This window comes from Pleurodeles waltl, chromosome 1_1 (assembly GCF_031143425.1).
Source record: "Pleurodeles waltl isolate 20211129_DDA chromosome 1_1, aPleWal1.hap1.20221129, whole genome shotgun sequence".
Lineage (NCBI taxonomy): Eukaryota > Metazoa > Chordata > Amphibia > Caudata > Salamandridae > Pleurodeles > Pleurodeles waltl.
The window spans coordinates 252,136,010-252,163,396 of record NC_090436.1 but is presented as its reverse complement, the minus strand read 5'-3'; positions in this window follow the sequence as shown (position 1 = coordinate 252,163,396).

Genomic DNA, 27,387 nt, shown 5'->3' with positions numbered 1-27,387 from the left:
TGAATGCTGGCTAACTTCATTGTCAGTGACAGCATTCTGCCCTTTAACAAAGAGCACATCCACACACATAGTAATTCCCTTTGTTCCAATGTTGTAACTTAGTTATCATTTTAGTATTGCTGCTTCTTTCTAAATTTAGATCCTAATGTGATTGCAAGGCAACATCCTACCTGCTCTTCTTCATGCTGTGTCTGCTATAGCAGAAGGCACATTCTAGCTTTTTTCAATTTTGGTCTTCTGCTCATACTGTTCTAATACCTTTTGGAGAGGTCTTTGTTTATTCCAGTGCTGCTATTTCACAGCGTATCAGCTTGTGTCCGTTTGGAATGTTCTGTGTTAAATTGTCATCTATTTCGCATTCAATGAAGTATAACGAGCTATTCAGATGGATTTGGAAATCTATCTATCTATCTATCTATCTATCTATCTATCTATCTATCTATCTATCTATCTATCTATCTATCTATCTATGTATCTATCTTGTGAACATATTGTTGCAAATGTATCTATCTTTTGTTGTAAATCTATCTATTGTTACAAATCTATTGATTATCTATAGTTGAATAACCTCTATTACCATCTTTATAACTCTATCTGTCTTTGTGTGAAATACTGAAGAGGACATCCAGCTTCTAGGTTCTTAAGTAGTTTTATTGCTAGCACCCCAGCCACAGCCTGTTCGAGTCGGCTCCAACTCCAACTCCACCTGTGTTTCACTGGAATGCAGGAAAGTCTTACAAATTATGAAAAATGGATGGTATAACATTCCAACAACTACAGGCAAATTAAGACATACAAGTATGTAGGTCAATATCACACACCTCCCCGCAAAACCCTCAAGAAGACAACTATAATAATGAAAAATAGAAATATACAATAAGAACTTTTACATAAGGAACTTTATTCAAATGTTACCTTTGAAATGCACCATATGGTTGAGATTCCATATTCTTTCATCATTTACTTTGACAGTCTTATAAAACAACTTGGTAACTCTGCATGTATAATAACATTTGGAAACTCTTTGTGAGGCAATGGAGTCTTAAAACCACTTTTCTAACCTTAAAGTTACAACAAGCAACAGCCTTGCCTGCATCATACTTTATTTTGCAAACAGTTACACATTTTCATCCCTTCCTCATCCCATTTTCATTTTTCCAGTTAAACTATTCTCCTTCCTCAACAACATCAATCCTGGGCACATCTCAGTTTTCCCTCTTCTTCCCTTGAATAATTCAAAAAGAACATTTGCAGGAGTACTATGAAGAGTATACCTGTAAGCACATAAGAACCTCAAAAAGCAATCTATCCAATATCTCCCTGCACAGCTCTCCAATTGTATGCATTCCTTGATTGCCCTATTGAATCCCTCTACAGTGTAATTTCCTTCCAGTTGGTACGAAGCGCACTTCCTTTGTTTAATCCCACTGATCTTAAATAAATCGTCAATGTCCTTAGAAACACTTCGAGACCCACTGTCAGTCAAAATGAAGTCTGGAAATCTATCTGTGACTTTTTTGTTTCAATGCTACCTACAATACCAATCTCAATCCACCAAGGGAATTTATTTAGTAAAACCCATAGGTAAAATCTCGACCTTTCCGGCTGCCAGGAACCCACAGTATCCAATGCAATATCCTCCCAGGACTTGATGGGAAATATTCCACACTCCATTTGTACATTTATTACTTTAATAATGTTGTCACTATTCTTGCAATCGCTGCAATCCCTCACAATTATTTTAATTTGAGGACCTATGCTTTGCTACCAGTAACATGATCTGACCTTTGCTTTGGTTTAACTCATCCCTTGATGACCCTCACACCAGCACTGGTGTCTATCACTATAAAACGGTACCGAGCAGAATCAAACCATATTGGCAGTATTCAAAAGCACATTTTTTAAACACTCAGGGGGTCATTACAACATTGGTCTCCGACCGCCAGGGTCGTAATGACCCCCTCAGATTCTTTCTCAGACTCGTCTAGCCAAACATAATCTTTCCCCTTCTTGAGCAGATCCTTCTTCATATTGATTGTCCTTGTGACTAACTAGGCATTAATTTTGCATAAAGCTCTAGCATCTAAAGGAATTACATTTACTCTTTGTTTCGATGGGCCTCTAAATTCTACTATAGCTGAAACCAGGTCCTTCTTTGGACTAATTTCATTATTCGATGCGTACATATGCAGTTTCTTCGTTACCAATTTCACATTTGTTTAGCTTTAAAGTCAAACCCTTTACAAGTATTTTCTAGAAAACCTGTTTGACTCTTGATACATGTATTTCCTGGGTTTTTCCTGAGAACAAACATTTATCCTAAAAGCTTACTACGTCCACATTCCCAAATATATAATAAATCATCCTCTGGAAGACAGCTGCAGTTGATACAGGCAAAAATGCAAAGTAACCAATCTGCAGATGCCGAAAGGAAATATAAAAGTAGTCAGATCTTTTAATTTTAGATGCCGATTTTTTGCTGCCGTGAGATCAAAGGTAGAAACTATTTTGGGTCCATGCAGTACCTCCATCATCTCAATAAAATTCCAGAGGATGTTGGGAAACCACAACATACTTGTTGAGCAACCTAACACCTACACACAAGTGAATATAGCCAGACTGCTCACATTCCACAATCACAGAGGCAACCCACTACGCACACTGAAAAGATTTAATGATCCCTATTTCACACAATGTCTCCAATTCACGTTTGACAGCTTCTCTAACTGACATGGGAATACCTCTAACTATACTACAGAAACAGAATTCTCCTTCAACATAATGTGAGACACATAACCAATGGGGCACCCCAATTTGTTGAAAAGGTATGAGAACTCAGGCACAAACCTGTTATCCATTTTCACTACAACAACATTTCAGTTCCCCCCTTTTTTCTTTGAAGTCTTTCATATCGTCTTTTCTCAGTTTAGAAGGAACACTGGCTTTGGGAATCGATAGAATACCAAGATGTTTTTGATGAGGTCAATAATGCACACTGTCACTCTTCATTGGCACATATATTTTACCTCTATCATTATGACCTCTGAATTCAATCTCTGCCTCAAAATATCCCTTTACTTCATAGTTTTACCACCATACCTCCCCCGGAACAACATCAGCATTCTTCAATTGAATCTTACCAAGAAATGTTGCGACCAAGGCTTCATCAGACAATAGGGTCAACCATGCTCCTGAATCAACTACAATCTGTGTAAATCACAGATTTAGGTTACTGTCCATATGGGGTTCGAAACACAGTACTTTAAACTGCCCTCCATTTAGTACCCAAATGGACAGTAGGTGGGGAACTGTGTCAAGCCCTTCTTTTAGACCCACATACAGTCAGTAACTAAAGTCTGTGACTTACACAGGCCTATCATTGTATTGTAATGTATTGTAATCGTATTTATATAGCGCTTACTACCCCTGATGAGGCGTCAAAGCGCTTTTCGATGAGTAGCACGCTACTCTGGAAAACAACAAGAATTAGTGATGGATTAGTATTGGGAAATAATGAGTACAGTTTTAGTATTATTATGAGTTAATTTGAGCTGCGGATATGAGAGTTTGTTAGTTAGATTGACTGGAGTAATGGAGGGGTGGAGGAGGAAAGAAATCCAGAAGTGTTAATTGGGAGTATATCCTTCATTTACTCAACCCAAAGGCTTGGGATGAGTAAAGGGGGGTGGAGGAGGGAAGAGTATGTGGAGGGGTTAGGGAGAGCATAGTAGCAGGGCGAGATAAATGCGGGAGAATTTAGTAGGGTTGTGTGGGAGGTCACAGTAGTAGAGGGAGGTTTGGTGAGTTAAATGTGGAAGCGGAGGGAAGAGCTTAGGCAGAGTTATTTAGGAGATTAAAGTAGTAGAAGGGATTTGGGATGAGTCAGAGTGAGAATGGAGGATAGTTTAACATGTATAACTTTGTGGGTGATACAAAGCAGCTTGTAAGTGCATCTTCTGGCAACGGGTAACCGGTGTAGTGCTCTCAAGGCAGGGGAGATGTGGGCTTGCGGCTTTACATGTAATAGTAGCCTGGCTGCAGAATTCTGGATACGTTGTAGTTTTTACATAACAGATAGAGATGATCCATGGTAGAGGCCATTGGCATAATCCAGTTTGGATAGTACAAGCGAGATAGTAGCTTGCACCTTGTGCGGAAATCCGAGGTGGGGGAAGATGCGTCGTAGAGTCTTCAAGGTGATGAAGCTTGTTCGTGCTAATTTGCCCACTTGGGCATTCATAGTTAACTTGGAATCCATGGTGATTCCTAGGTTTTTAACTTCCTTGGATAATTGAGGAGTTGGTCCGAGATCGTCAGGCCAGACGCACAGAGGGTAATAATTTTTCCAGTCACCACACATGAGTATTTCTGTTTTGGAGGTATTTAGTTTGAGATGGCTCCAGGTCATCCACTGATCAACGGCTCTGAGGCAACTGAAATTTTTTGAGTTTTCAATGTTTTTGGGGGCCTTCTAATTTAAGTAGTATTTGTGTGTCATCTGCATAGTTGTAGCATGTGAGATGGAAATCATTGATCAGTTCTGGTAAAGATATCATGTAGATGTTGAAAAGCAAAGGTGAGATGATTAACCCTTGGGAGACCCCTGCTTTTGTGAGGTAGGGTTCAGACGAGAAGGGGGGCGAGTGGATGATATTAGATCTTTTTTGAAGATAGGAAGTAATCCAGTCGAGAGCAATCCCTTGTATGCCGGCTTCGTGGAGTCTTTGAGTTAAGGTGCCATGGTCAACTGTATCAAAGGCAGCTGAGAGGTCCAAGAGAAGTAGTGCAGCAACTCCATTTCGGTCGACTGTGTTTTTAAGATCATCCCAGATTGCTATGAGTGCCGATTCAGTGCTTCTTCCTGGGCGGAATCCAGTTTGGAAGCCTGAAAGTATAGAATTGTCTTCAATGAATTGTGACATCTGGGCGAATGCTGCTCTTTCTATCAATTTGCCCAGGAAAGGTCCATTTGTGATTGGTCTGTAGTTGTTGGGGTCTTGCGGTTCTAGGTTTGTTTTCTTTAATAAAGGTCGTATGTATGCCTTTTTCAGGTCTGCAGGAAAAGTTCCTGAAGTTAAAGAGTTGTTGATTATTCTTCTTACAGGTGTGGCAGCAGAAGTACATAGAAGAATGTTCTTGAAGATTTGTGGTGGGCAAGGGTCAGAAGGGCAACCAAAAGGTCTGCTTGCTTTGACCAAGTCCATAAATTCATCCTGGGATATTTGTTTGAAGGACTGTAGAGGTTGGGTTGGTTTATTCTTAAAGGGTATTTTAGGAAAGGGGTTTTCTTCTGTTTTAAATAGGAGTCCAATGTGTCTGCCTTGGTTGTGTAGTGAGTTGCCAATTTGTTTGTGAAATATTGAGTAGTGGGATGACTTCCTTCCATGCATGTATGTTTTCGAAATTCATTGAGAATTTTATAAAATTCCTTGGTTGTAGATTGAGCATTTTGAATTCTGTCTGAGTAGTATCTTTTTTTAGCTTTTTTGATTGATGATTTGTATATCCTGTTAAGTTTGTGTAGCTGCAGTTTGTCTTGACTGTTGTTTGTTTTGAGCCAGGTCCGCTGTAACTTTCTGATTTGTTGCTTTATCTTTTTAAGTTCTGTGTTTCTCCAAGGTGTTGGTTTTCTTTTGTTGTGTTTAAGTTTTCTGAATGTTATTAGGATATCAAAAGCTTCCTGTAGCCACTCATAAAGTTTTGGCACAGAATTAATTGTATCTAGATCTGTGTTTGCTGTTAGTTGTGTTTCTAAGTGATCCAAATTGAATTTGCTCCATGGTCGATAGGTGTATGTATGTAAGTAGTTGTGGGGTGTGTTGATTTGTGGAGTTGTATGTCGGAAAGTTATCATATGGTGGTCCGACCAAAACTTTGAGACTTCATCCAAAACTTGACTGAGTTTGGGCATTTTCTCAACAGCTAAGGTGCTATTGAACACATCCCGGTTTGCTGATCCACTGGTACAGCCTTTATTTAGTTCCACAATATATCTCTACTCAGTCAGAATCATCTCCACATCATATGCAAAGTACTTACTGGGTCCAACCTGATACTCCATACAATTAGATCAATCAAGCATACCTCAGCTTTTTAAAAAGTCCACAGGATGAAACATGTGTCAAGTGTTGAATGTTTTCTCACAACTGGCAGATGACTTGTATCAAAACCACAGGAGGGTTAACTAATCTATGAACTGTCATGTCATTACTATTTTGAATTGCACTATAATACTATTTGTCACGTGTGCTCCAATATCTTTGGTATATTGTTTGTGGCAAAAACCTGCTGTTTTTTTAATACACATTTTATTGCATTTTAGTGAAGTACAGCCTCTTTGACAACAGCGACAGACATAGAAGTAAAAATTATGGAATACATGTCAGTACAGAGCGCTGGTCAACGCAACATAGTACATGACGTATCCAATTATGGCAAGCATAATAAACATTGAACTATGCCCTCCCTCCCCTCATTCACCAGGTGTAAGGGGGTACTGATAAGTCAGTCCCTGCAGTGGGATTTCGCTCAGCGTGTATAAAGGATGGTTAATCAGGCACCAAATCTTGTGCTTTAAACCCATCTAATAGGGTATCTGTCCTAGGGAAATGGGCTTTTTGCGGAAGCAGTGATACTCCTTGCGACTAAGAGCATTGCTCTCCACAAGCCCTCAATGAGCCTCTTTACGTCGTCATTCATTCAGTCTCAGAGCTGTAGATTTCCACTGTCATGTTACAAGCCTCTTCTCTAATAATAATGCCAAATCTGCAAACTGCAATACTACCTTGGAACCTTGTGGCCATGGATGGAGGCCAAGTAGACACTGTGCCGCGGTACCCCATTGATTCAACCCTGTGACATCTGACAAGGCCAGTGCTACACCTGACCAGAATTTGGATACATGGGGGAAAGTCCATAGAATATATAAGAGGTTGGTCTCAGTAGCCCTACAGCAGGGACATCCAGAGGAGGCGGTTGGGAATATCCTAGCCAATCTGTGTGGTGTTAGATACGCTCTATGCAAGATAGAAACAGAATACATTTAAATCTGGAATTATGTGAGGTGTTTGGGATCCTGGAGTACACATGCCCTGTCTTTATCGGGAATTTCCCAAATAACATTCATTTCCCAAGTTTGTTTTAAGGGAACCAACAATACTTCCAGGTGTGTCTGGAGCCCTTGGTAGAGCCAGCATACACGATGTCTCCCATTCCCCATAGTGTATACTGCCTGAAGCAGTTTGTGAGTACTGGGTTCCCTTCCATCTGGGGCTCAATGCTGTCGCACATACCAGACTATGCTGGCGCGTGTCAAAAATAACATCTCAGGGAGCCCATACATGTGTACAAAGTCTGCATGTAGTAAGAGTGTGTCGTCCTGAAACAGCGATCCAACTGTTGAAATCACCTCTTGCTCCCACGGTGCCAGACAACGCACTATAAGCATGCCCGAGGATGTGGGGGAGACCACGAAGTGGAACATTTGGTGCATATCGTGAGACAACCACAGTATACTTCAATGTTAGCTTCAAGAAAGCAAGAGCTTACAGTATGCAGTAGAAGAGGACATGTCCACGGGGGTGTCACGCAAGGGTAATTTAATCTATGGAGTAGATCGTGGTCAATCTGGACCGATGTATAGTCTATCTCCAACAGGTTGTGTCCCGCTGAACAATAAGACAGTCATTGTAATTGCTTCGCTAAGCAATATGCCTTAGAGTCGAGGGCCCCTAGTCCATCCTGAATCATGGTAAGTTGCAACTTTGTGAGGCCAACCCTACAGCGACCATTCCGCCAAGCCAGGTCTCCCAACAAGATAATTGGGAATCGGAACACCCAAGCAAGCACCACCACTGAAGAGTTCACAAAATAGTACAGAAGGCACGGTAACGTAAACATCTTGGCTAGGGCCAGCCAGCCGGCAATCAACAGGGTCAGACTAATCCAAAAAGTGATATGCGATTTAAGCGATTTGATCGCCCTCACTAGGTTGCCTTCACCATGTCTTTCGTGTCTCAATAGATATGAATACCCAGGTGTCAAAAAGTGTGAAAGGCTACAGGTAATTCCCTTTCTCCAAAGCATAAAGCCGGGCACACAGGGTTCCCATAAACTGAAAGGTGCATGACTTTTCAATATTAATATAAAGCCAGAGTGTGCCCTGAAGGATTTCAGTGGCCGGGGTATGCCCCGTAACCCAAAGATCCCAAAGGTAAAGGATCATGTCATCTGCATATAAGAACACAAAGGGGGTTATTACAACTTTGGAGGAGGTGGTAATCCGTCCCAAAAGTGACGGTAAAGTGATGGATATACCACCAGCCGTATTACGAGTCCATTATATCCTATGGAACTCGTAATACGGCTGGTGGTATATCTGTCACTTTACCGTCACTTTTGGGACGGATTAACACCTCCTCCAAAGTTGTAATAACCCCCAGAGTGTATTGTTCGACCCAGTAGTATGCCCCTGTCATTGGACTACCTACGAATATTTTGCGCTAGGGGTTCTAGTGCCAAAACAAATAGGAGAGGTGATAAGGAGCAGCACTGTCTGGTTCCACGTGCGATTCGGTATGCCACAGAAATATGGGCTCCTGTCCTGGCTCTGGCTGATGGCCCATGTACAAGAGGGCTACCCATTTAATATATATTTGTGGGATGCCTTAGCGGGCTAGTGCTGTCAGCACACCTTCCTCCAAGGAGGCGTTATATAGTTTTTCAAGGCCCTGCACTAATTTGGATGCGTACCTGGAGTAAAATTCTATTGGGGGCCCGTTCGATCCTAGTGTTTGATTTCTGGCAAGTTCCTTAATGGCCCGCGTATTTCTCCTGATGTTATAGGTGCACTCAAAGTTTTCCTCTCAGTTGCTGACACTCTGCGTAGTTTTGCCCGTCAAATGAATGCATCAATATCCATGGTGTTCGGTGGTGGAGGGATGGTGTATAGAAGAGCACAGAAATCGCCTTACGCTCCATTAAGGGACTGTTGGGTATAGAGTAGCCATGAGTTAAGTCTTGTATGGATGGAATGGGCGTGGGTAGGACATTGGATCAAGTCAGGCGCTAGTAATAGCCCTGACTTATCCGCTTCTGCATGTATTTTACAGGCATATGCTTTATAGAAAGCGATGGAGGCGCATTAAGTACCTGGTTGTTCACAGGCCGCTAGGTGGCAGTCCTGGGTCCCAACAGTATAGTCATTACCTGAAAAGAAAGAAGTAAGGTAATCCATGCATTTTATGCGTGCATTTAGCACATCAAATTATGAGTAATCTGCAGGGTAATCGAAGGAAAAAGAGTCATGCTGCCGCTAGAGTCTGAGGGGGTCATTCTGACCTCGGCGGTAAAAGGCCCTTACCGCCGGTCAGAAGTCCGCCATCCTACCGCCGCGGCCGCGGGAAACCGCCACGGTCATTCTGACCACCAACTGTGAAACCGCCAAAAACCCGACATCCACGGAAGGCCGCCTCATCAGCGGGCAGCGATAAACTGGAGATGACCAAACCTCCACCGCCACGCCAACACAAACACGCCCATGCCATTCTGACCCACGAATCCACGCGGCGGTCTTTCAACCGCGGTATTCCATTGGCGGTACACACCGCCGCGGTCAAAATATACACACAGCTCCAAAACACAGCCACATTGGACAATTTGAAATACACACACCTGATACACATACAAACTCCACTCCCACACACCCAATTAACTATAAAACACACACCCACTTCACCCACAAACCCCTACAACCACAAATATCTGAGAGAAGGTGCAATACACTGAGAGAGAGATAACAGGGAACGCAAAGCACAACACACACAGGAACACAACATCATCACCCACACTACATCTACGCACACATCACCACACATCACCACGCACATCACCACAAACACCCCCCCACACCTCATCCACACCACCCCATGGCACCCCAAAGACACCCCAGGTTCTCGGACCAGGAACTCAGGGTCATGGTGGAGGAAATTATAAGGGTAGAGCCCCAGCTCTTCGGCACACAGGTGCAGCACACCACTATAGCAAGGAAGGCTGAGCTATGAAAAAGGATCGTAGACAGGGTCAACGCTGTGGGACAGCATCCCAGAAATCGGGAAGACATCCGAAAGCGATGGAACGACCTACGGGGGAAGGTGCGCTCGATGGTGTCGCGACACAACATCGCTGTGCAGAAGACTGGCGGCGGACCCCCACCCACTCCACCCCAATTCACAGCATGGGAGCAAGAGGTAGTAAACATCCTGCATCCTGATGGCCTCGCTGGAGTACACAGAGGAATGGACTCTGGTAAGTCGAATCTCAACTACTTCACCCCCCCCCCAACCACCAGCATGCCAACCCACACCCCCACCCTCACCCCCAATCTCAAACCCCCAGCACACATCCTCCCTGCCAATGTCTCACCAGCACAACCCACCCTAAACAACACCAACCCCTGAATGCCAACAAAAACCATAGACACCCATCACCAAAGCATGACCATTGCACATACCCATACACCCCCCCCCAACCACCCTCACAACACCTCCCACAAGGGAATGCCAGCACTGGGGGACAAGGACACTCAAAATGCACGCCATGGCACACACAAAAACAATAACCACCCTATTTTACCCCTGCAGGGCCCGAACGCCAACACACCGCCACGGAGGGTCCAGATTTGTCCATCCCACCCCCAGAACAGGCACCCAGTGAGGACAGCAGCTCTGTCGACCTAGAACCTGATGACCAGCCCGGACCATCGGGGACCTCTGGACAGTGGGTTCCCCACACACAGACACAGGCCACAGCAGACCCAACCCCCTCTGGGAACACCAGCACAGCTCCCACCCAGCGGGCCCATGCCTCTGTCTCCAGGACAGGTCAATCAGCGGTGTGTCCGCCACTACAGGGCACCCAGGCTGACCCAACACCCCAACAACAACAGGGACCTGGGGGCAGTGGTAGTGGGCACACCGTCCAGGGGACAGAGGCCCGGGAAAACAGGGCAACTGGGAGGGCTGCTGTGCGACAGGGGGGGGGAGGACAGGCCCAGGGAACCCACTCTCCAAGAGGCCCTCACCACCATCATGGGAGCATACCACCACTCCCAAGAGACATGGCGACGGTACTGGCTAGGTTCACCGAGATCCAGGCACAGCAGGAGGAACGCTACATGGGGTTCAGCAATGAACTCCGGAACATCGCTACCGCTATAGGGACCATAGTCCAGGCCCTCAACCGGATAGAAACCACATTGCAGGACCATGTGGCACCACAAAGGGCCCCTGTCACTAGCCAGGACCAGGAACAGCCTACCACCTCCGCCGGCGCTAGTGGACAGGAGGCCCCACCACAACGACAGGCCACCAGAACCCCACCTCCGGCTGAAGAACAACCACCCCGCAAGAGGAACCTGAGATCTCACAGGAAGACAGAGTAGGATGCCAACACCCCCGCCAGCCTAAGATCCCCCCGGATGTCATTCCACTGTCCCACATCGTCATCCTGTCCAACCTTGAACTGCCCCTGCTCCATCCTTCCACAGGCATATGGACAATGCACCTGTGCGACCGAGAACTGGACTCTGCCATGGACATTACTCCACCCCCACCCATCACCGTTTTCATATCATGTACCAATATCTAGCACTAAAAATAAATCACTCATTGCACTGAAATCATTCAGGAGTCAGCCTGTATTATTTACAAATGTATAACACATTACTGATCAATAATGTTCAGTCAACTTTGTGATGAAAACATACCGATGTCAATAAGCATTAGTCCATGGGCTAACCAAGCAGAAGTCACGCAGTGGGTCATACAGCACTGAAAAGGGAAGGGAAAATCAAACATCAGTTTAAAAGAACTGGGGGGAAATACACAAAGTAAAGATGCAGGAGGATTTCAGGAATTGTGAAATGGCGTGGGTGATTCCTACCTGTGTGCTACTGAAAATACTGTTGGATAACTGTGTCCCTGTTGTCTGTGTCGTCCCCGTCGTCTTCCTCCTCTTCACTCTCCACAGGCTCCACAGCTGCTACAACACCACCATCTGGACCATCCTCCTGCAGGAAGGGCACCTGACGTCGCAATGCCAGATTGTGAAGCATACAGCAGGCCACGATGATCTGGCACACCTTCTTTGGTGAGTACATCAGGGATCCACCTGTCATATGCAGGCACCTAAACCTGGCCTTCAGAAGGCCGAAGGTCCTTTCTATGATCCTCCTAGTTCGCCCATGGGCCTCATTGTACCGTTCCTCTGCCCTGGTCCGGGGATTCCTCACTGGGGTCAATAGCCAAGGCAGGTTGGGGTAACCAGAGTCACCAATTAGCCAAACACTGTGTCTCTGTAGCTGTTCCATCACATAGGGGATGCTGCTATTACGCATAACATACGCGTCATGCACTGACCCAGGGAACTTGGCATTTACATGGGAGATGTACTGGTCTGCCAAACAGACCACCTGGACATTCATAGAATGGTAATTTTTCCTGTTTCTGTACACCTGCTCATCGTCTTTTGGGGGTACTAAGGCCACATGGGTCCCATCAATGGCACCAATGATTTTGGGGATATGTCCAAGGGCATAGAAATCACCCTTCACAGTGGCCAAATCAACCTCCTCAGGGAATACAATGTAGCTCCGCATGTATTTCGTCAGGGCAGACAACACTCTTGACAAAACCTTAGAAAACATAGGCTGAGACATCCCAGATGACATGGCCACTGTTGTTTGGAATGATCCACTTGCAAGGAAATGGAGTACTGACAGAACCTACACCAAAGGGGGAATCCCTGTGGGTTGGCGGATGGGGGACATCAGGGCTGGCTCCAGCTGGGCACACAGTTCATGTATAGTGGCTCGGTCAAGTCGGTATCGTAGTATAATATGGCGTTCTTCCATTGTCGACAAGTCCACCAGCGGTCGGTACACGCGAGGATTCATCCTTCTCCTCGCAAGTCCCAGCGGACGGTGCCTAGGAAGGACAACATGGAGTACAGAGTCAAGCAAATCACAGGTACGTTCACCACAGCTTGCATAGCACACGGTTATCTATGTATTGAAAGGCGCGTATGTGTGGCAATGCAAGGCCTAGGCCTGTGTGACGCAATTGAAATTAAGCCATGTGGGCCCTTGAAATGGCGGCTGCCTGACCTGTGAAGTGGGACAATGGGATGTGAGGTCAATGCGCTGGCGTGGCACACCGTGGCGGTAGGCGGTCGAAGACCGCTGTACGAAGCCGCATTGGTTAACATTGAAGCTTATGGGTTTCAGGAGCCAATGACGAGGTGCGCCGGCGGTCGCGGTACGCACCGCCGCGGTACGCACCGCCGCGGGCGTGACCGCCGCGGGCGTGACCGCCATTTTCTATCTGATTAATCACTCGAGTCCTGATCTTCCACAGGAGAGGACCTATACTGCAAGTGCTGCTGTGACCTCGGTCTGGAAGTGACAATGGCTGCTGCGACTGGGGAAAGGGCCCCTGCCTTCACGTCTGAAGAGTTGGAGAAACTTGTGGATGAGGTCCTCCCCCAGTATGCGTTACTCTACGGTCCTCCAGACCAACAGGTAAGTACACTGGGTGCACATTGAATGGGCTATGCCTGTGTGGAGTGGGGTGGATGTAAGTTGGTGGGGTGGGGAGCGAATGAGGAGTGCAACGCACGACAGATGAGAGCATGTGCCACATGGCAAAGTTGGGGAGGGGGGGGCATTCACATCTAACATGCCGAAAAATGATGGAATTTCAATTCCCACCCTGTACATGTCAACTAGGTCAGCGCCCATCAGAAAGTCGACATTTGGCGTGCCATCGCCAAGGAAGTCCGGGCCCTGGGGGTCCACATCAGACGGGGCACCCACTGCCGCAAGAGGTGGGAGGACATCCGCCGCGGAACCAGGAAGACCGCTGAGTCACTGCTGGGGATGGCCTCCCAACCTAGGAGGGGTGCCAGTTGTACCCTGACCCCCCTGATGTCCCGGATCCTGGCGGTGGCCTACCCTGATTTGGATGGGCGCTTGAGGACATCACAGCAGACACAAGGAGGGGAGTATCTGCACATTCTGCTATCTTTATGCGCAGTGGAGGTGTCTGGGTGGGGGAGGAGGGTTGTGGGTGTCATTAGGCCAGGGCGCTTTCTGTAGTGTAGGCCTCTCCTTTAGGCATGGCCCTGTGCCCCCGCCACCCACCTCTGTAGGGTGCCTAGTACAGCTATCCATGGTCCTGCATCACCCATGTGCGCGTTTGTTGTCCCTATACCTGTTGGCCTAGTCAGAAGTACTGAGTAGTGTACCCCGATTGCGCGGCTTAGTGCATGAGGCTCCTGTGTCTGTCCTCTCCGCCAACGGTGTTGACAATGCATGCACTCAACCTGTTTTTATTTCTCCCCCCATCCTGTTTCTTCATCTTCTTGTGCATGTGTGCATTAGCATCATCAGGCGGAGGAGATTTTGCATCGGAGCACGAGGGAGCTGCAAGTCACAAGGCCCCGGTGGGCCGTGGTACAGACACCGAGGGCACCAGTGATACGGAGGGCGAGGGGAGCACCACAACGGGGACCGGTGGTGACACCAGCGACACCGACACGTCCTCGGATGGGAGCTCCCTAGCGGTGGCGGCAACATCCGGGCCCCCCGCCTCTACAGGTACAGCCGCTACCCAGCGCACCAGCCCCGCCCTCCCAGCAGCCCCTCAGCCTACGCTCCGTGCCCGCTCGCCCAAGAAGGCGGGCGTCTCCTTCGCCCCAGGCACCTCAGCCCCTGCCCCAGTTACCCCTGCTGCCCTCAGTGAGGAGGTCATTGACCTCCTCAGGACACTCATTGTTGGGCAGTCTACCCTTTTGAATGCCATCCAGGGGGTAGAAAGGGAGGTGCATCGGAGCAATGCCTACCTGGAGGGCATTCATTCGGGTCAGGCTGCCCATCAACGATCGTTCAATGCTCTGGCCTCAGCACTGACGGCAGCCATTGTCCCTGTTTCCAGCCTCCCTCTTCTTACTGCCTCCACCCTGTCTCTGTCTCCTGTTCCTCAGCCTATCCCATCCACACCATCAGACCAGCCTGCACACACCTCAACACCCAAGGGCAGCTCATCCAGACACAAGCACCACAGATCCCACAAACACTCACCCAAGCAACACCCAGATGCAGACATACCAACAGTCACTACCACCTCTGTGTCCCCCTCCTCCTCGTCTCCCTCCTCCCTCCCTGTGACGTCTACACTCACACCTGCATGCACACCACCATCAGCCAGTGCTTCCATAACCAGCACACCCTCCAGTACAGTCCGCACACGTGCAGTCACCACCCCCACTGCCATTTACACGTCCCCTGTGTCCTCTCCCACTGTGTCTGTCACCCCCTCTTCCAAGACACACAAACGCAGGCAGCCACCCACCCAACAGCCATCCACTTCACGACAGCCTACGGCACAATCACCTGCACCCAAGGACAGCACACCTGACTCTCCTACAACCACCTCCTCTTCCTCCACTCCCATCACCACTACTCCCACCCTTTACCTTGGTCCTAAAAAACTTTACCTCTCCAATCTTAACCTCTTTCCCTCCCCTGACCCACCCCCTCCATCTGCTAAGAGTCCCAAGAGCACCTCAGCCACCACCAGCCCAGCTTCGAGTGTCACTGTGGTGCATGGGTTCTGGAGTCCACCCTTTGCCAGCAGTGACACTTCTATCAGCAGCAAGGGGACAGCCAGCCCCCCCCCCAGGCAAGAGGACCAGGAAAGGCAAGGGCCGCCGTGAGAGGACTGACACGGCTGCCCCCAAGGACCAAAGTTCGGCCACTTCACCTGCCACAACATCCAGGGGAGGCAAGGGCCAGAGAGCCTCTTTTAAGGAGTGAAAGGGCAGCAGGGCGGAGAAGTCAGCCAGCAGGAGCGCGGAGCAGGAGGGTCCCACAAGCCCCATCCCGGCTGTAAGGGAGGACACCAAAGGGCCCAGGTCTCCGTCACCGAAGGGTCCTGCAACTGCACGGTCGGAGGGCGACTGAGCAGGGAGTCCAGGCCAGGCCTGGCTCCCTTGAATTACTGGACAAGCACTGCTGAACAGGGCCCCGCCGTGCAGAAGAGCACCGCTGAACAGGGCCCCGCCGTGAAGATAGGCACCGCTGAACAGGGCCCCGCCGTGAAGATAGGCACCGCTGAACAGGGCCCCGCCGTGCAGAAGAGCACCGCTGAACAGGGCCCCGCCGTGCAGAAGAGCACCGCTGAACAGGGCCCCGCCGTGAAGATAGGCACCGCTGAACAGGGCCCCGCCGTGCAGAAGAGCACCGCTGAACAGGGCCCCGCCGTGCAGAAGAGCACCGCTGAACAGGGCCCCGCCGTGAAGATAGGCACCGCTGAACAGGGCCCCGCCGTGAAGATAGGCACCGCTGAACAGGGCCCGCCATGCAGAAGAGCACTGCTGAACAGGGCCCCGCCGTGAAGATAGGCACCGCTGAACAGGGCCCGCCGTGCAGAAGAGCACCGCTGAACAGGGCCCCGCCGTGCAGAAGAGCACCGCTGAACAGGGCCCCTCCGTGAAGATAGGCACCGCTGAACAGGGCCCCGCCGTGCAGGAGAGCACCGCTGAACAGGGCCCCGCCGTGCAGAAGAGCACCGCTGAACAGGGCCCCGCCGTGAAGATAGGCACCGCTGAACAGGGCCCCGCCGTGAAGATAGGCACCGCTGAACAGGGCCCCGCCGTCTCAAGCACCGCTCAGCTGGGCCCTTCCTGTCAAGCACCGCTCCGCTGGGCCCGGCTGTCTCAAGCTCCGCTCCGCTGGGCCCCGCCGTCTCAAGCACCGCTCCGCTGGGCCCCGCCGTCTCAAGCACCGCTCCGCTGGGCCCCGCCGTCTCAAGCACCGCTCCGCTGGGCCCCGCCGTCTCAAGCACTGCTCCGCTGGGCCCTTCCTGTCAAGCACCGCTCCGCTGGGCCCCGCCGTCTCAAGCACCGCTCCGCTGGGCCCTTCCTGTCAAGCACCGCTCCGCTGGGCCCCGCCGTCTCAAGCACCGCTCCGCTGGGCCCTTCCTGTCAAGCACCGCTCCGCTGGGCCCTTCCTGTCAAGCACCGCTCCGCTGGGCCCTTCCTGTCAAGCACCGCTCCGCTGGGCCCCGCCGTCTCCAGCACCGCTCTGCTGGGCCCTTCCTGTCAAGCACCGCTCCGCTGGGCCCTTTCTATCAAGCACCGCTCCGCTGGGCCCCGCCGTCTCAAGCACCGCTCCGCTGGGCCCTTCCTGTCAAGCACCTCTCCGCTGGGCCCCGCCGTCTCAAGCACCGCTCCGCTGGGCCCTTCCTGTCAAGCACCGCTCCGCTGGGCCCTTCCTGTCAAGCACCGCTCCGCTGGGCCCCGCCGTCTCAAGCACCGCTCCGCTGGGCCCTTCCTGTCAAGCACCACTGGCACAATGACAGTGCCGGATCTGTGTCGAGCTACTGTTCACGGTTCACTGTGCCCACCATGCCTCCTCCTTGACCAGTGGAGACTGTTATCCACTTGAGAGACTGTGGCTTTGCACTCCCCTAGGATTGAACAGTGGGCAACCCACCCACTGTAGAGACATTGAGAGACTGTGGCTTTGCACTCCTCAGGATGGCACAGTGGGCAAGCCACCCACTGTAGAGACATTGAGAGACTGTGGCTTTGCACTCCCCAGGATGGCACAGTGGGCAAGCCACCCACTGTAGAGACATTGAGAGACTGTGGCTTTGCACTCCCCAGGATTGAACAGTGGGCAAGCCACCCACTGTAGAGACATTGAGAGACTGTGGCTTTGCACTCCCCAGGATTGAACAGTGGGCATGGTGGCCCCTTCGTGGATCTGGCGTCGTGGACTCATGTGGCTGTGGTGCCCCTCCCTTCCCTTCCCCCTGAGGTGCCTGTAGTTTTGTCATCAGATGCCCCTGCAGTGTTCTCTCCAAAGGACTCAGGTCTCCTGTGTGGGCTTTGCCCTTGTGTTTATACACTTTGGCCCACGGACACTTAGAATGCCATCAAATGTGCAGGTCTAATTGCCTCGGTTTCTCGATTGAAGAAAATATTTATTTTATTTTTTGTGATTTTTTAATTGCTATTTGACCATGAGTTATCAGAGGCTATTTTTTACATAAATTTTGATTCACAATTTAATTATGTCTTTGCATTTTTCGCGGGGGGTTGGGTGGTGTCACTGTGACTTGTTGCTCTGCATTGGTGTGTACATAGTTTGGGGGGGGTGGGGGTCGCATATGTGTGTGCCGTAACCTTTCCTCCTCCCCCCTCCCCTGTGTCGTAGGTGCAGTACTCACCGTTGTCATATGCTTCCTCGTGACAAACTGGAGCCGATGTGAGCGGTATTGAGTCTCAGAGAGGTCACTGTAGCCAGTGCCACTCGCTGTCCCTCTGGCCTGTTGTGGGGAAGGATCCATCTTCTTTGGGTCGCTCCACGTGGGAAGGCAAAGTTTCCTTTGTTGAACAAGCTGAGGTTTGGGCGGCACAAAGCAGGATTCGTGTTGTGCTTGTGAGATCGGGAAATTAACCTCCAACCAGTCCCATGCCCCTTGTGGTGTTTCAAAAAGGAGAGTGCGTGCCTCATGTTTGTGGCAGAAACCTGTTAGCACTCAGGGTGACTGATTTTGCAGCGCCCATATCTCTATGACTACTTTCTCCAATATGTATTAACCTGGACTATAAGTGGGATATGAAGAGTATATTTTAACCTCTGCTACTTTTTGTAACCCTTTATTTCTTATATTTTATTTACTGACCACTATGAGAATGTGTTCTGCATATTTATATACTATTTATATTTATATGTTCTTTAGAGGATTCAGAGCTTAAAAGCTCACTCTGGATCATCACTTGATATGTGCCCACCTTACATTCTCCAAAGGGCGTCTCGGTCATTGAATCTACAGATTAATGCTCTCTCCAACCTCTCCCTTGAGTCTGACTCAGTCCCTATGTGCTGGAAGGAGGGGCTTGTCCTTCTACTTTTAAAAAAACCTGATTGGGACCCATTTTGTCCTGCCAGCTATACATCAATTTAACATTTTACTCTGTGGGATGATATTGGAGTATGTAGTCAATCACCAGATCACGAAGTTCATTGAGGCAAATAATGTGCTACATTCATTCCAATCCAGTTTTAGATCCGGATTTAGCACAAAAAAGGCACTCTTAGAGACGACTGAGTTGATTAAATCCCATCTGGATTTGGATATCAAAACCATTGTAATTCTACTAGACTTATCAGTTTAACACAGTGTTACATGCTATTCTCCTGCAAAGAATGGAAAAAGTCAGAATTGTTGGCACTGTGCGGAAATGGATTAAATCCTTTCTCTCCATCCGCAAACAAGCAGTTTTTCTCTACCCTTTTAAATCGTCCTTTCATGAGGTCATCTGTGGTGCTCCACAGGGTTTGGCCTCAAGCCCCTGCCTTTTCAAAATGTATGTGGCTCCCCCTGCTGCCATTGTTCTGGAGTGGTGTTTTAATGTGGTGTCCTATGCAGATGGCACCCAGTTGATGTTTACCTTTAAACATCTTGACGCCTTGGTTTCAGCCAACTTTCAGGGTTGTCTATCTGTAGTTGTAGGTTGGATTCATAATAGCTTCCTTTGCACAAACTCTGATAAATCTGAAAACCCGATCTTTGGCTCCCCATCCATTCTGAATCTGACTCACCTGTGGCCTTCTAAAATGGGACTTCCTGCAGAATCTTCTAGTACTACAAAAAAATTGGGGGTCAAGCTTGACAATACACTTGTTTAAGCCTTTTGTTAATGCCACTGAAGGAGTCTGTTTCTCCATTATTAAAACATTAAGAAAGATTCTCTAATTCTTGCCAGAGCATTCCAGAAAGATCATTGTTCAATCACATTCAGAATTGACTATGGCAGTGAGCAGCTCCTAGGATCTCCTCAAGCACTGTTGATCAGAGTACGAGTCCAGAATGCGGCAGCCAGACTATTGCTGAATTATCCTAAAGGCAATCTATTCGGAATGGCATAAAAAGCCTCCACTGGCTTCCTGTCAAGCAAAGAATAGAATTAAAATCCCTGACATTAATGTTCACGGCCACTCAATTGAAAGGCATGATTTATATCTGTGACAAAATCAAAAGATGCTTCCCACACAGAGCCCTATACTCAGCCAATCACAACTTGCTCTGAATTCCCAAGACTGAAAAGACTAGAGCAGGTGGGCGTCTCTTCTCTTTTTTGGCCCCGAAGTTCTTGAACCTTTCACCTGACCACATTAGAAGTACCACATCAGATACTTAATTTAAGAGTCTTTTAAAGACCCACCTCTTTAGAGAGACTAAATCGATGACTGGGCCCTCCTTCGTCTACTTTCTTTAACTGCATTTTATTCTCATCTAGCGCAGGGATGCTCCTTTTGGAGTAGCTGTTTTTTTGCTTTACAAATCCATTTCACTCAAGAAGACTGAGTAGATCAGTTTGATTCCTGGCCATAAATCAATGCCTAAATTAATTCAGAAGGAATTCATCTATGTTAGTAAAGCTGAATATAATTATTTCACCACGCAAAATCCAAAATGATTTATCATTGCGAATGCTGGTCCCTTTTGTTGACAATGTACTGCTGCATCTATGACACTAATTTAGAAGCAACACTGTGCATCTCCTCTTTGAAAACTTTGAGTAATACTATTTAATAAATAAAATAGTGCAGGATAGACTAATGCTGCTAGAATACTGTCACAGCAAAATCAATTGAGACGACCAGAGAAGAGGATATGAAACGATGAACACAATTAAAAAAAATACACAACAAGCACTGAAAAAGCCAATAGATGTTGTCTTTCAATGGCAATACCCAAAGTTTTAGACTGCCAATGCTGTTCTGCGTTGGAAAAAAGAAATAAATATTCGCTGATGCAAAACAGCTACAAAATAAGCATATAGAGGCGTTTGAACATCATGATTTTTGGCAGCTACTGCACCATCAATCATGATCATGCATATGTCATGATGCTGCAAGAATTTTGCTCTTTTTTTAATCTAGTGTTCAAGATGGGGGACCCCCATCTTGAAGTGGTAATCTGAAAAAGTATAATGAAGTTTACAAAACTGCTTTTTGTTTTTAGAAAGGAGGGGACCAACAGCAATTTGTAGCGCCAAGGCCCCCCAAAAGTTTTATTTTAAAAAACAAAAACAGGCCACAAGTGGGGAAAATTGTAAGTGCAATTGAGTGAGGGAGCTTTCAAGGGAGCAGGATATTGCACTGGAGTAAGCACTTGGAGAAAGGGCTTATTTGAATAAAACAAAAAAAAACACAAAAAAAAAACCGGAGGTATGAGGAGGCAACAGATGTGGGCAGGAGGAGGAACACAGAGATTGAGAGGGGCTTAGGGCAATAATTTTAGTGAGGCAGTAGCTCACGAGAGTGAAAACAAGAAACCACATGTATATGTAAAGGGTGGGGTGCTGAAGGAAAAAGAAGCTAGCTATTCTCTAGGACAGAGACAAACACAAGAAAAGCAAGGAAAGCCATCCAATAAGAGGCAAAAATAAGAATGACAAGAATGCTAACCAAGGTTAAGCAGTGAGCAGACCCAAGGCCCACTTTTTAGTATTGTCCATAATAGACCCTTCGACAGGAGACTTTTGAACGTCGCTAGTAAGTGAGTCCTAAGGGGGCATGGGAGGAGACGTAAGCACACAAACTAGAATGGTACTTTGCGATAATCAACTACACAGCAGATATCTACCCCTGCAAAGCCCGCCATTTATTGGGGTTATGCCAAATGTACCTAAATTGGTAATTTGCATACTCCCAGCTTTAATTTGTGAGATACCTCTGCAATGGAAACTGTTAATAAATGGGCAACAGAGCTTTTGTAGAGAGGAGAGTCAGGGTGGTGGAGGAATTTTTCAAATTTACCACCATAGGTTCCTCGTGCTAAGATGGGAGAAAGGGAGAGAGACTCAAAAACTATCTCCCCATCATTTGTACAGTAGGTAGATGTAACCAAATCTCTTACTGGCCCTGTTCTGTTTCAATGGCAAATAAAAAAAAGACTTAGAGCCCGACATGTTGTCGGGGAGAAAACTTAATTGCAATGGCAACAAAGTTTCCTCCCCCACTAACACAATGGTACGCTCGCCCGTCTGATCTAAATTTGGGTAGGCCATAGTTTGACAGTGGCAGAGGCTGCCTGTGGTCAAACTCCTGTGACGACCCAACAGACTAAGGGGCATAGGAGGTTTGGATGTATGTCTGTCCACCTAATTTCGATGGGTGGACAGACAACCTTTTTTCAATGCCCTTTACTGCCAGAAAAAACCTGGCGGTAAGGGGCACACAAAAACAGCGCTGTGGCCAGAGTGAGTCAAGAGTGAAACAACTGGAAATATGGAAACAAATTTAGTTAACCCCTTCTGTGCTGGGGATGTAATGGTTACGTCCACTGGCACAGTGCTCCTGTGCCGAGTACGTAACCATTACATCCTCGGACCTGAGCTCGGCTCCCTCCGTGGACTTCCCTCCCACCCCCCCAAGGAAGAGATGGAAGGGGAAACCCTTCCCCTTCCACCCCCGCCCACGCCACCCGGAGACCCCCTCAGTGACGTCTGATGATGTTAGCGCGCGATCGCATGCTGACCTCATCAGAGGCCACCTCCCGCTTCCAGCACGATCGGAAGAGAAATGCACAGCATTTCTCTTCCAATTACATGATGGGGGCCTGAGAGGCTTCAAAGGGAAGAAAAATTATTTACTTCCCTTTGAAGTCTCCCAGAGCATTTCAGAAGCCAGATCGTGAAGCGATCCGGCTACTGAAATGCCCACTAGACACCAGGGATTTTTCTCCAAATGGGAATTGGCATTAGGGGAGCGACCCCTTGGGCAAGGGTCGCTCCCCAAGGGGGCAATTTCTTTCAAGGCCTTTTCTGCCCCCCCTGGGGGCAGAACAGCCTATTGTGATTAGGCCAATCTGCCCTTGGGGAGGGGGGGGGGGGGCAGAAACCTCTAGGCGCCAGGGAGCTTTTTTTTTTGTTCTTGTTTTTTCGAGGTGGGGAGTGACCCCTTAGGCAAGGGTTGCTCCCCTACAAGGCAAATTATATTTAGGCCATTTCTGCCCCCCCTGGGGGCAGATCGGCCAATTTTTATGATGCCAATCTGCCCCCAAGGGTGGCAGAAACCACTAGCCACCAGGGATATATTTTTGTTTATGTTTACTTTGGTTTTCTATATATGGGGAGCGACCCCTTAGGCAAGGGTCGCTCCCCTGGGGGGCAAATTGTATTTAGACCATCGCAGAAACCACTAGGCACCGGGGATTTTTTTTTGCGCCAATTTCACGCAAGGGGAGCAACCCCTTAGGCAAGGGTCGCTCCCCTGAGGTGAGCAAATTTATTGGAGGCCATTTCTGCTCCCCTTGGGGGCAGATCAGCCTATTTCTATTAAGCCCCATCCCAAATAAATGGGGCCAAAGTTGTTCTGCCCACCAGTGGGCAGATGGAGCAATTACCCCTGATCCACACCCCTGGGGCAGAAAGTCTACAAGTTGCCAGGGAATTAAAAAAAGAAAAAGAGTGGGGTGGTGGCTCCCAACCAGTAGGGGCCTGGTTATGCCCCCACCCCAACTGAAGGGGGTAACAGTCTTTAAGCTCTCTCCCACGCACTAAAACATCTTATGCCATAGCAAGCAAGAGGACATTTGATTATTCTGGGTTTTGGTTTTACATTTGGGCCATGAGAGCTTGGCTAACTCTCAAAATCGTCCCACTTGGAATGGTGAGGGCTGCACTTTTTGGACTTTGGGCTGCTGCCACGTAGAATAATCCACAAGACCTAGGCACATCTGAAAACTAAACATCTGGGTGATTCCATGGTGGTGTGCTTCACATGCACCCCGTACCATTTTCTTACCCACAATGCCCTGCAAACCTTCAACTTTGCTGGAAATCACAAATTTTTTCCACATTTTTGTATTGGAACCTACCGGAATTTACAGAAATCCACATAATTCCTACCACCCAGCATTGTCTCATCTATACCGATACAAATTCTGCTGCACTTGTCAGCCTAAAAATTTTTTTTTTCAAACTGCCCTTTTGGACCGGCTTTGGTTCCCCCTCAATTTCGTCATGTTTTTGGCTCTTCCCTGTCACAAGCACTTGGCCCACCTACACAAGTGAGGTATCATTTTTACTGGGAGACTAAGGGGGACATTGGGTGGTAGGAAATTTGTCCCGCTGCAGTGATCTCCCACAGAAATGTGGGGAAAATGTGATTTTGTTAGCTAAATTTGAGGTTTGCTGTGGATTCTGGGTAAGAAAACATTGGGGGATCCATGCAAGTCACACCTCCCTGGACTCCCTCAGGTGTCTAGTTTTCAGAAATGCCCGGGTATGGTAGGTTTCCCTAGATGGGTGCTAAGCCCAGGAACAAAAACTCAGGTGTCCCCACAAAAGAAATACCAGGTAGTTTTGTATTTGATAATTTTGATGTGTCCAGATAGTATTTTGGTGCATTTCCTTTCGCGGGTAGTAGGCCTACCAACAAAAGTGAGGTACCATTTTTATCGGGAGAGTTGGGGGAAACGCTGGGTGGAAGGAAATTTGTGGCTCCTCTCAGATTTCAGAACTTTCTGTCACCGAAATGTGAGGAAAAAGTGTTTTTTTAGCCAAATCTTGAGGTATGCAAAGGATTCTGGGTAACAGAACCTGGTAAGATCCCCACAAGTCACCCATCTTGGATTCCCCTTGGTGTCTACTTTTCAAAAATGCACAGGTTTGTTAGGTTTCCCTAGGTGCCGGCTGAGCTAGAGGCCAAAATCCACAGCTAGGCACTTTGCAAAAAATAGGTCTGTTTTCTTTGGGAAAATGTGATGTGTCCCTGTTGTGTTTTGGGGCATTTCCTGTCGCGGGCGCTAGGCCTACCACACAAGTGAGGTACCATTTTTATCAGGAGACTTGGGGGAACGCTGGGTAGAAGGAAATTTGTGGCTCCTCACAGATTCCAGAACTTTCTGTCACTGAAATGAGAGAAAAAAGTTTTTGGGGCCAAATTTTGAGGTTTGCAAAGGATTCTGGGTAACAGAACCTGGTCAGAGCCCCACAAGTCACCCCATCTTAGATTCCCCAAGGTGTCTAGTTTTAAAAAATGGGCAGGTTTGCTAGGGTTCTCTAGGTGCCGGCTGAGCTACAGGCCACAATCCACAGGTAGGCACTTTGCAAAAAACACCTCTGTTTTCTTTCAAAAAATTGGATGTGTCCACGTTGCGTTTTGGGGCATCTCCTGTCGCGGGCGCTAGGCCTACCCACACAAGTGAGGTATATTTTTATCAAGAGACTTGGGGGAACGCTGGGTGGAAGGAAATTTGTAGCTGCTCTCAGATTCCAGAACTTTCTGTCACCGAAACGAGCGGAAAAAATGTTTTTTAGCCAAATTTTAAGGCTTGCAAAGGATTCTGAGTAACAGAACCTGGCCAGAGCCCCACAAGTCACCCCATCTTGGATCCCCCTAGGAGTCTTGTTTTAAAAAATGCACAGGTGTAGTAGGTTTCCATAGGTGCTGGCTGAGCAAGAGGCCAAAATCTACAGCTAAGCACTTTGCAAAAAACATGTTGGATGTGATGTGTCCATGTTGTGTTTCCTGTCGCAAGCATTAAGCCTACCCACGTAAGTGAGGTACCATTGTTATCGGGAGACTTGGGGGAACACAGAATAGCAAAACAAGCGTTATTGCCCCTTGTCTTTCTCTACATTTTTTTCTTCCAAATGTAAGACAGTGTGTAAAAAAGACATCTATTTGAGAAATGCCCTGTAATTTACATGCTAGTATGGACACCCCGGAATTCAGAGATGTGCAAATAACCACTGCTTCTCAACACCTTATCTTGTGGCCATTTTGGAAATACAAAGGTTTTCTTGATACCTGTTTATCACTTTTTATATTTTACCAAATTAATTGCTGTATGCCCGGTATACAATGAAAACCCGTTGCAAGGTGCATCTCCTTTATTGGCTCTGGCCACCTAGAGTTCTTGATGAACCTACAAGCCCTATATATCCCTGCAACCAGAAGAGTCCAGCAGATGTAACGGTATATTGCTTTCAAATATCTGACATCAGGAAAAAGTTACAGAGTAAAGCGTGGAGAAAAAGTTCCGTTTTTTTTCACCTCAATTTCAATATTCTTTTATTTCAGCTATTATTTTATGTAGGAAACACTTGTAGGATCTACACAAATTACCCCTTGCTGAATTCAGAATTTTGTCTACTTCTCAGAAATGTTTAGCTTTCTTGGATCCAGCATTGGTTTCACACCCATTTCTGTCACTAACCGGAAGGAGGCTGAAAGCACAAAAAAATAGTAAAAATGGGGTATGTCCCAGTAAAATGCCAAAATTGTGTTGAAAATTTGTTTTTTCTAATTCAAGTCTGCCAGTTCCTGAAAGCTGGGAAGATGGTGATTTTAGCACCGTAAACCCTATGTTGATGCCATTTTCAGGGAGAAAACCACAAGCCTTCTTCTGCAGCCCTTTTTCCAATTAAAAAAAAAAAAATGAAATTTTTGCTGTATTTTGGCTAATTTCTTGGTCTCCTTCAGGGGAACCCACAAAGTCTGGGTACCTTTGGTTGGTTTGTGAGCTTGCCTTTTAAAATTTGGTTGATTTCATTAGTGAAAGGCATGCATACATCATGCTTTTTCTGGTGTTTAGCCCTCCTCGAGTGCACCAGCCAACTACTGAAAACATACGAGGCTCCATGTTTTCTGTATGGATTCTGGACTTTCTCTTTGTTTCGTAGGCAGCGCGATCTCGCAAGGCAGTAGTTGCGCGTTTTGCATGACATCGATCCTGTTACATAGATAGTTGCACTTTTGCTGGTTACATGGATAATTGCACTTTTACTTGTAACATGGATAATTGCACTTTTGCCAATATGTTTCACTGCGAGCTACCTTCTGTTTCCTTTTGTGTGTTTGCTTCGCACTCATGGCGCTATTAAACTTTACATAATTGCTGTGATTTTTTTAAATGTATATTTGAAGCATAATTTTCATAATATCGGTTTGGATGGATGGGATTGTCCTAAAAAACGTCAACGTTAATATTGTCATTTAAAAAAAAAGATGAAACACAATAAGAGTTTTCTGATACTTGCTGTCAGGACTACGTAAACAACAATATTTTATAGGCTCTTTTCTAACAACAGTCTTCATGATTTAGGAATGCTCGAATTTCAGTTAAAAAGTTTGGTATTACAGCTAAGTGCACCTACAAACTGGCAGGAAAGAATACAACACTGTATCATTAATAAAAAAAAGCGAGCTGTTATGTTTGCGGAAATAAAACACCGAAAGTTAATTAACAAAACAGGTGGAAAACATAACATCCTCTGCAATGTTATTGAAGGTATGCTTCTAGC